At 40.5% G+C, this 10,060-nt stretch overlaps 1 pseudogene; it reads left to right on the top strand.

Annotated features, from left to right (window-relative positions):
* The first annotated feature begins 9,744 nt into the window (after nt 1-9,744).
* On the top strand, nt 9,745-9,857 carry LOC122701204 (annotated as a pseudogene).
* The last annotated feature ends 203 nt before the right edge of the window (nt 9,858-10,060 follow it).

Here is a 10,060-nt window from a genome sequence, read left to right as displayed (position 1 = left end):
TCTTCTCAGTTCAGTTCTCCTTTTGGTACAGGAAAGTAGGCTAGGGAGATTATTCTTCTTATTAGTTAGTAAGCATAAATGTAAACTAGAAAATTCAAACATTGATGCTGAAGCTCCTATACTTTGGCCACCTGCTGCAAAGAGCTGACTCACTGAAAGAGACCTGGATGCTAGGAAAGATTGAGTGCAGGAGGACAAGGAGATGATAGAGAATAAGATGGTTGGATGGCATCACCGACTCAATGGACATCAGTTTGAGCAAACTCTGGGAGATAGTGAAGGACAGGGAATCATGGCATGCTGCAGTCCGTGGGGTTGCAAAGAGTTGAACTTGACTTAGCAACTGAACAGCAACAAAACATTAGTCGTCAAAGAAATCGCAGGCTTCCAGGAGACTATTCTGAGCTACAGTCTGATCACCTGCTGGGGTCCAGCCTCGGCAGGATCCAGGGGGTACCCTCAGGATGAACGGCATCGGCGAGAGAGAGAGAAGACACGTGAGACCAGCCTTGATAGGGCCAAGTCTGCGAGGGAGAGAGTGAGAGTGACCAGACGGGGGGTGCAGCAGAGTCTGGCAGAGTCTGGCAATCCTTTATTTTTTACCATAGCTTTTATACCCTAAGTTAGTACATTTCTAAGGGGAAGATAGTTTAACATTACGTCAGCTTGTCCTTCACGAAACCAGGGTGTTTTCTGCATACTTCTTTGTTTATGAGGGTCTTGTACATTATCTTCTGGCCTGGGGGCCTATTAACATTTTATGCAAGGCAGGTGAATGTAAACCTATTTTCTGTTTCTATGGTGACCTTAACTGAAAGGTAGCAGTCTCATAGGGCAACAGTACAGAATAGAAGTATAACCTTGTTAACACAAAAATTAATCCTTCTGCAGAAGTTGTCAGTTGCGTTTATCTAAGTTTACCCCACACTGACTCTGCGACTTTGGTGAGGCAGCTTCTGCCTAGCACTCCTGGCTGACAATTAACAACCATCTCATTGTTACCACACTAGGGCTAAGTTCTTATTTCTCTAGGTCTTTAACTATATTAACAATGGTTTCTATAACACAACCTTAGCACATTAAAAGCAAAAACACAACAAGAAAAACACAGCAAGCAAATCTCAACCCAATAACCACCTATAGAATAATTTTTCTTATGTTTTCTAATAGGACTCCTTTACCCCGTAAAAAGGCTCTATATCTATTAGGGCTTTTATATAATCAGGTTCTTTATGCTATTTTATGATTAGGATATTATAAGCAATCATGTATATTAGTACCAAGGGCATAAATGCATTTGGCTAACAAACTACCAGCAAAGGAGTTTAAATTAAAACACTCCTTTCACCCTGAATAATCTCATAAAATACCACCACCTGGGAAACTTATTGATTACAGTTCTAAATTGATTCTTATTTGGGAAGAGATCGGGGAAGGCCTTCCTGCCTGTGTCAGAGAAGTTAGGGAGTAGTCCATTGAGGCAGGCATCAGAAAGACAGATACCATCTTTAAGGTGAGAGCCGGGGGCAGCTTTTTGGAATCCCTGAAAACCTGATCCGCCTTGCCCATCAGGTTTTCTCCTCATGACCTTGTCATGGGTGGGATCTCGTGAGCTGGCCTTTTCGAAACCCCTGAAAACCTGATCCGCCTTGCCCGTCAGGTTTTCTCCCTCATGACCTTGTCATGGGTGGGATCTCGTGTGCCGGCTCCCGGCAATCACCAACCTGTAAATGAGTTTACTTTTCTCTGTTATTAGGAATTCTTTTGTGCAAAAAGCTTACCGACATGGTATGTTAGATTGTGGCTCCCTCCAAGATATCCATGTTCTAATCCCCAGGTCCTTCCTATGAATCTTACTTTAATGGCAAAAGGGATTTTGCCAGTGTGATTAAGTGAAGGATCTTGAGATGGAGAGATTATCCTATGTTATCTAGGTGGGCCTTCATGTAATCAAATGTGTACTTATAAGAGGAATGCAGAGGGAGACTTGGCTACATGATGATGGAGGCAGAGATTGTAGTGATAGGAGTTGAAGATGGAAGACAGGGCCATAGCAAGGAAATACTGATGGCTAGATGCTAAAAAGGCCAAGGAAGCAAGTTATCTGCCTCCAGAGTTTCAGAAGAAATCCTGCCAACATGTGATTTTAACCCATTTTGGACTTCAGATCTCTAGAACTGTAACATAACAAGTTTGTATTGTTTTAAGATACTAGATTTGTAATTAATTCATTCCAGCAGCAACAGGAAACTAATATAAAAGTCCAAGTCAGGTGGATCAGAAACTTCACACTATTATAGTGAATGATGTTACTTCAAACCAGAGAACATAGGATGTTGAGGGATATTTATTGTATCCCTTCTCCATTGGAAGCTATTATATTAAGCCACAAAGTGTGTTCAGTTCAGACTGGCTTCCATGCATTTGTTCCTGCCTTGAGAACCACCCTCATCTATCCTACTATAGATCCTATTGTGAAACAATTAAACGAAATCTCCTTAAACTTATGTTTTTGATGGAAGTGAGGTTTTTGGTTCCAAATTGTTATTTAGTCACTAAGGCATGTCTTGACTCTTTTGAGTCCCCATGGACTACAGCCCACCAGGCTCCTCTGTCCATGGGATTTCCCAGGCAAGAATACTGGAGTGGGTTGTCATTTCCTTCTTCAAGGGATCTTTCCAACCCAGGGATTTAACCCACATCTGTTGCACTGGCAGGCGGATTCTTTACCACTCAGTCACCAGGGATGCCACCTTTGGTTCCAAATCAGTTCAGTTCAGTCACTCAGTCATGTCCGACTCTTTGCGACCCCATGGACTGCAGCATGCTAGGCTTCCAAATAGGCTTTAATAATCAGAAAAGGCAAAGAAAGATTTCTAATCCTACAAAGGTAGTAAGGTCTTAGCTCCAGTGCCAGGCTCATATTTTTAGACTGTATAATACGAGAAGTCTCAGGGTACCAAGCTGTCATTTCTACCAGCCTGCTGTTGTACTGTGAATGTATACTCTTCATTGGAGACTATGATTCAGTTTCTCCAATTCCCCCAATAAAATGAAAACAATATTTTTAAATAGTCACTCATTACCCCAAATCATAAATCAGCTTTTAAATAGACACATATTTGCCCTGATGTCTTATGAATTATCACACAAACCAAACAATTGAAACTTATATTTAAAAGCGTTAACTGGAAGATTGGCAAAGAGGATCCAATGCTCAACTAATAGGAGACTTCGAAGAAGAAAGCAAATAAAAATAGGAATCACAAGAGAACAATAACCAAAGAAACACAAGAACTATAGTTCAGCAAAGTTTTCCCAATATAAAAAATGATGTGAACTCTATATTGAAAGAACATAGCTTATACTTGAGAACACTGACCCAGAATGACCAAAATCAAGACATAGTCTAGAAAAATTATCACATTTAAAAGAAAAAAAAATCTGGGTAGCTAGGCAAAAAGAACATATAAGAGAAATCAAATTAAATTATCTTCTGATTTTTTTTTGACAGCAAAGCTTTTTGCCAGAAGAAATTACAGTAATGTATTTAAGATATTCAGGGAGAAAAAATGTGAACTAAGGATATTTTATCCAGGAAATCACAAACTGCTAATGACATGCAAAGATTCAGAGAATATTATTCCCATGAGTCCTTCCTAAAGAGTCTACTAAAGAACAAGTTTCAGACAGGTATTGCTGGTGAATATTAGATATATAGTTTCTTGAAGCTAAAAGACTAAATGAGGGTTAAAAGGTAGAGATTCCAGTATGTAATGGCTATATGATTTAAAATGCAAATATATGACTATAAAAAAATGGGGAGATGATTAGCATATGCAAAGAAATGTTTTATCTGCTTTCAGTAATAATAATGTCAGTGATAGTACAGTGATTATTACTCTGAGAATGTTGTATATGCGAAGCAGAAAAAAGCAAATGCTAACAATGGAATATTTCTAATTCTACTATCCCTTGCACTTTCAATAATTTTCTGGTGAAAGAAAGGAGTTACTAAGGCAATGTTAAGTAGGCATCCTATAGATTTAAATCTGAATTAGAAATATCAGTAGGAACTCAAGGTATTTGTTTATTCTAGCTTTTTCCATTAAAAGGATTTAGAAACAAAAATTAACCTGATAGCTGTAAGCATCTCCAGCACTCAGATTTGACTTTCAAGTGACATATCCCATTGAGCGAAACCCAGATTTCTTGGATAAATGGCTAATTTCAGGTCTGCAGCAGGAAATATCCATGAGTTTGGAACATCTTGACATGAAGTTAGAAGGAAGTGGTTAAAAAAACCACTAAGGTCATGTCAAAAGAATTCAGGAAGCACCTTGAAGAACTTTCCACTGCCAAAGATTTGAGCTATGTAGAAGATTGAAGCTCATCAAATACATATAAACCCATGAATGAATTAATGACATGCATTTTTAAAATAATAATTGGTTAACTTCAGACAAAACAATGATCCAGTTGTGATCTTGAAAACTAGGCAAATAAAAGAGTAATCAAACCTTGTCCTACCTATCCTATATGAATTGTAGTATGGTGTAACAAAGCAGCAGATGAGATATTATTCCTTTATATTTTTAAAATGTACCCCAAGTAACAAATAAAAATATACTATAGAATTAAATTATTACTATTTTTCAACTCCCAATGAATTAATGAATGTCAACATTGAGCATCTACTTTAATATCAAAAAACTGCATAAACCAGACACAAGACATAACATCACCTATAACTTTATTTAAGAGATCAAACCTGTGTCAGATCAAGCCTCTCGATTTAGCTTCCAATCTGCAGGAAATACAAAAGACAGAGGAAAACACTGAAATGCATCATGAGTGAAAGTGAAAGTGAAGTCGTGTCCGACTCTTTGCAACCCAATGGACTGTAGTCTACCAGGCTCCTCCATCCATGGGATTTTCTAGGCAAGAGTGATTGCAAGGCAAGAGTGGGTTGCCATTTCCTTTTCCAGGGGATCTTCCTGACCCAGGGATGGAACCTGGGTCTCCCACATTGCAGGCAGATGCTTTACTGTCTGAGCCACCAGGGAAGAATCATGAGTGAGCAGTCAGCGAATCTGACTGTAGGAAACTTAACAAGCCAAATAGCCCAGACTTGTCCACAAATAAATTGTAAGAAGGAAAGAGCTAGAGGGGAAAACCTAAAGAGACCTAAAAAGTATATCAAGTTTAAAAACATAAGGGCAAGAATAAACTACAGTTCAGGGATGCACACTTGAACAATAAAACCACAAATAAATGCAAGGACATGATTACTATAAAAGTCAGGATGATGGTTACTTCTGGAGGTAAGGAGAAATTGTGTTGATATGAGGTACATGGAGAAGTTACAGGGGTGGCTGGCGATTCTATTTATTGATTTGAGTGATAGTTATAAGGGTGGTGATGGTGAAGTCACTCAGTCGTGTCCAACTCTCCGCAACCCCATGGACTGTAACCCACCAGGCTCCTCCGTCCATGGGATTTTCCAAGCAAGAGTACTGGAGTGGCTTGCCATTTCCTTCTCCAAAGGATCTTCCTGACCCAGGGATCGAACCCGGGTCTCCTGCATTGTAGGCACAGACGCTTTACCGTCTGAGCCACCAGGGAAGTCCATTTATAAGGGTACTCACTGTATAATAATTCACTAAGTCTTATATTAAGGTTTTCATTTTCTATATCTGTGCTTAATTTTACCATAAAAATATTTTTTAAAGGAGTTAACTGCAATGGTTTTGTTCTCTATGTTAATTATTTGGTCTTAATAAATAAGAAACTCTCCCCAAAGCAAGGGCTTCTGCTTCTTGGATTTCTCCAGGACTATTATGACCAACCTAGACAGCATATTAAAAAGCGAGACATTACTTTGCCAACAAAGGTCCACCTAGTCAAGGCTATGGTTTTTCCAGTGGTCATGTACGGATGTCAGAGTTGGACTGTGAAGAAAGCTGAGTGCTGAAAAATTGATGCTTTTGAACTGTGGTGTTGGAGAAGACTCTTGAGAGTCCCTTGGACTGCAAGGAGATCCAACCAGTCCATCCTAAAGGAGATCAGTCCTGGGTGTTCATTGGAAGAAGATACTGAAGCTGAAATTCCAGTACTTTGGCCACCTAATGCGAAGAGCTGACTCATTGGAAAAGACCCTGATGCTTGGAGGGATTGGGGGCAGGAGGAGATGAGATGGCTGGATGGCATCACCGACTTGATGGACATGAGTTTGAGTAAACTCCGGGAGTTGAGTAAACTCCTGGCATGCAGTGATTCATGGGGTCGCAAAGAGTCGGACACGACTGAGCAACTGAACTGAAGACATAATAACTAGTGTCCAGCCATGATCACTGAATTTAGCACATGGCACAGTGGTAGAGAATCTGCCTGCCAATTCAGGAGACTCAAGACATAGGGGTTCAATCTCTGGGTCAGGAAGATCCTCTGGAGTGAAAAAACAGCAACTTGCTATAGTATTCTTTCTTGCCTGGAGAATTCCATGGACCGAGGAGTCTGGTGGGCTACAGTCCATGGGCTCACAAAGAGTTGGACATGACTGAGCACACACACACAGAGCTCGTTAAATTCCTGTTTCATGAATCTATGAATTAGTGAGTCTATAGACAATACAAACACTCCATACTTTACAATGTTCTGTTCCTTTCTACTAGATGGCTCTCCAGGCTAGAAAAGTCTTCAGGAGCTCTCTATTACATGTAGGAAATGCTTATACTTCTCAGCTTCACATTCCAGCCTCTTTTCCAGAAACCAGTTCCAATCCATCTTTCCAACCTTACCACAGTTACTAACTCAAATCTAGCTCCTATTTTTTCCATTTCCCCACTCTCATGCCTTCTCTGGTAGCTTTCACCTTTCTCTGTACTTGCATAAATTCTGCTCGTCTTAGAGCCACTTAAGGGGTGGCTCTATTCCCATTTCTTCTCTAAAGTCAGTTCTTATTACTCTTTCCCATTTTGCTTTCTCTTTCTTTTGATCTTTAACTATACCTATTATATTATCACTACTAGACACTTAGTCCTTGCTTACACTATTGTGAGAAAACATTTTTCCTTTATTTGTTTGGGGGTCTGCAAATATCTTCTTTATTTCTTAAGTCTGGAACAGCAGCTGATGCTTTTAAAAATTGTTATAGAAAGCCTACCATCACATTTTACACATAAAATTCTCCCAATCAGTATTTGGTTGGGTCATTTGGCCAGTTAGGAGGGTAGATGGATGAAATGTATGGATAGATAGAAGAATGAGTCAAATTATCATAAATTTGAGAGCATTCGATGGCTACTGACAGACAAAAGATATGCAAGTTTATATTCAATAAGGGCAGAATTACAAGGGTCTATTTGATCCTGAAAAAGATTCTGGTCAGAGGCTCTCTGGTCAACTATGGGCAGTTAAAGATGTTGAGCATCTGAAGAATGAGATGCTGAAGTGAAAAAAGAGGACACTGAGAATGACTGAAGGAAATTACAGATAAACTCCCTTTCACTCACAGCTTTGTCCATATCTGGATCTATCAGGGATGAATCACACATTTAAATACTGAAATCTCAAGCAAAATTTTGAAAAATTCCATTCTATACCTTTTTTTTTTAATTTCTGTGCAAAAATCACTTACGGCAAGTTTGGGACTGGGCAGGACTATAAATTGTGTTGACTGAGAGCTCTTTTTGTCTTAAAATCTAGGTATGAGCAATTACTGTGAAAAATTAGAGCCCAGTCCTTCGGTTACAAAGGTGACATGTGCATAAAGAAGGAAAGAGAAAGTCCTTGAAATGTGTCAGCTATCCCAGAGAACTCTGAGCTGAAAGAAATCCCTGTTCTGGTCAGAACACCAGGCTAGTGAGTAGCCTGATGCCCAGGATCTGCTTCTTCTGGTTCCTTCCTTCCAACTAACCACAGGCCTGCCTTCCTTTTAAAGGAATGGTTCCAGGGAGAAATCTTCAAGGACTAGACTGATCAGTCTAGGAAAGAATAAATGAATGGGAGTCTGTGAGCTGAAATGTCAGCAGATGTAAATAAACAGAATTTGAGGTGAAAAGAATGGGAACCTCCAGAATCTACAAATCCTTTCCTCTCAGGCTCAGGCATTTTCCCTCCAAGATAGCCTGGAAACAAGAGAAAGGCTGTCCCTGGATTGGATACCTCCTATGTCATGAGAACTACTTTTAACTGCTTCCATATGTGTAATTTTAATATCTAACCCCACCCCTCAACTTACAAGGAAAGGATTATCTTCCCTATTTTACTGGTAATGAAAACAAAGATTCAAAGAGATCAGGACTTGACCAAGGCCACACACCTAGTAAGTGTCAAAACCAGGATTCAAACTCATGTTTCTTTTTCCTCCAAAGCCCTGCCCACTACATCTCTAGCAGAAACAGAATCTCAGCATGTTTTAGCTGAGGGATGACCTCACTGTCATGCCCGTTTCACAGATGAAGAACTTGAGGCTATTAAGGAGAAGCAACTTGCCTGATGACCTTCTATAACACAGGCTTTCTCGTTTCCAGATAGGAACTCGCAATCACTTGTACTCACCAGGGTCCTACAAGAATGGCAGACTCAAGTAGCATAATGAAGGGGTAGTTAAATGCAAGGGCACATTTAAAGGAAGCTAACAAAGGCTGGTGAGACGTTCCAGGTGTAGCAGCTGCATGGGGGCCAGGACCAACCCCTGTGCTGAAAGGACTAGGTTAAGGCCCTGAACCCAGAGAAATCTGTAGCTGAGGCTGAAGCTATAGTTGTAGAGGGCTCTAAACTTCAGTAGAGAAAGCCCCTGCCCGCCTGTAGCATGCCCTGTCTCTTCTCCAGCCTGCTGGTGCCTTTCATAACCTGAACCATACCGAAAGCCAGAAAATAAGAAATTCCCAGGATGTGGCTTCCAAGGGTCAGAGCAAGACAGAGAAGGGAGGATAATGGACCTAGACGGGGAATGAAGACTTCTGAACACACTGCTACATAAGGATGAAAGTGAAAGTGAAAGTCACTCAGTCGTGTCCAACTCTGCAACCCCATGGACTATACAACCCATGGAATTCTCCTGGCCAGAATACTGGAGTGAGTAGCCTTTCCCTTCTCCAAGGGATCTTCCCAACCCAGGAACTGAACCAGGGTCTCCTGCATTGCAGGCGGATTCTTTACCAACTGAGCTATCAGGATGCTTCTCTGAATTTTGGTCCTTGGAAAGAGTTCTGTCTCAGCAGTTCAAAGTCAACAAAACCATGTAAGTGTCCCCTCCTAGTCAAAGTGGGACCAGGAAGTCTTGACATGGGGAAATATAGGGCAGCTAACAGCACAGAGTTGGATCTGTCACTGCCCACTACAGGAGTGTTATCCTAATCTGGCCAACTTGCCTGTGATGAAGGGGACAGAAGCCCTGCTGCTCTAACCTTCTTGGGATCAAAGGCATGACCTTGGGACTTGGTGCCCAGGCTTTAGTACCCAGGTCAGTCCTGGTATTCACTGGGAAAGTAATTGGTATTTCAGGTGAGCTTATGTGGACATTTGAGTATTCAAAATAGGAGGCAGGAACATATGTGCTAATTACCAGCGCTTGGAAGTCAATGCCACTTTTATTTTTTTTATTTTTTATTTTTTTATTTTTTTTTTTTATTTTTTATTTTTTTAAATTTTTTTATTAGTTGGAGGCTAATTACTTCACAACATTTCAGTGGGTTTTGTCATACATTGATATGCCACTTTTAAAATAAAGACAGTCTTATCACTTCTCGGCCTTTTGGCTAAGATCAAGTATAGTATCTGTTCTTATCAATTTAAATAAAAGCAATCACTAAATGAAGGCAGATTAAGCATCTCAGAAAGGCACACTCCTATTATCTATGCCTTTAGCACAGGCATCCTTGCTTTGATGCTACATCTGTTTCTCAACACACACGCACACACCAACACACACCAACACACACACACACACACACACACACATACACCACACCACATCAGGTCTCTCAGGCCCAAACCAACCTTCCATTCCCTCCTGAAGTTTTAGCCCCAGCTTCACTGAGCACCACCTCCTCAC

The sequence above is a fragment of the Cervus elaphus genome, chromosome 9 (assembly GCF_910594005.1).
Source record: "Cervus elaphus chromosome 9, mCerEla1.1, whole genome shotgun sequence".
NCBI classification, from domain to species: Eukaryota; Metazoa; Chordata; class Mammalia; order Artiodactyla; family Cervidae; genus Cervus; species Cervus elaphus.
Note: the sequence above shows the minus strand (reverse complement) of the source record. Positions and strands in the feature narration are given on the sequence as shown.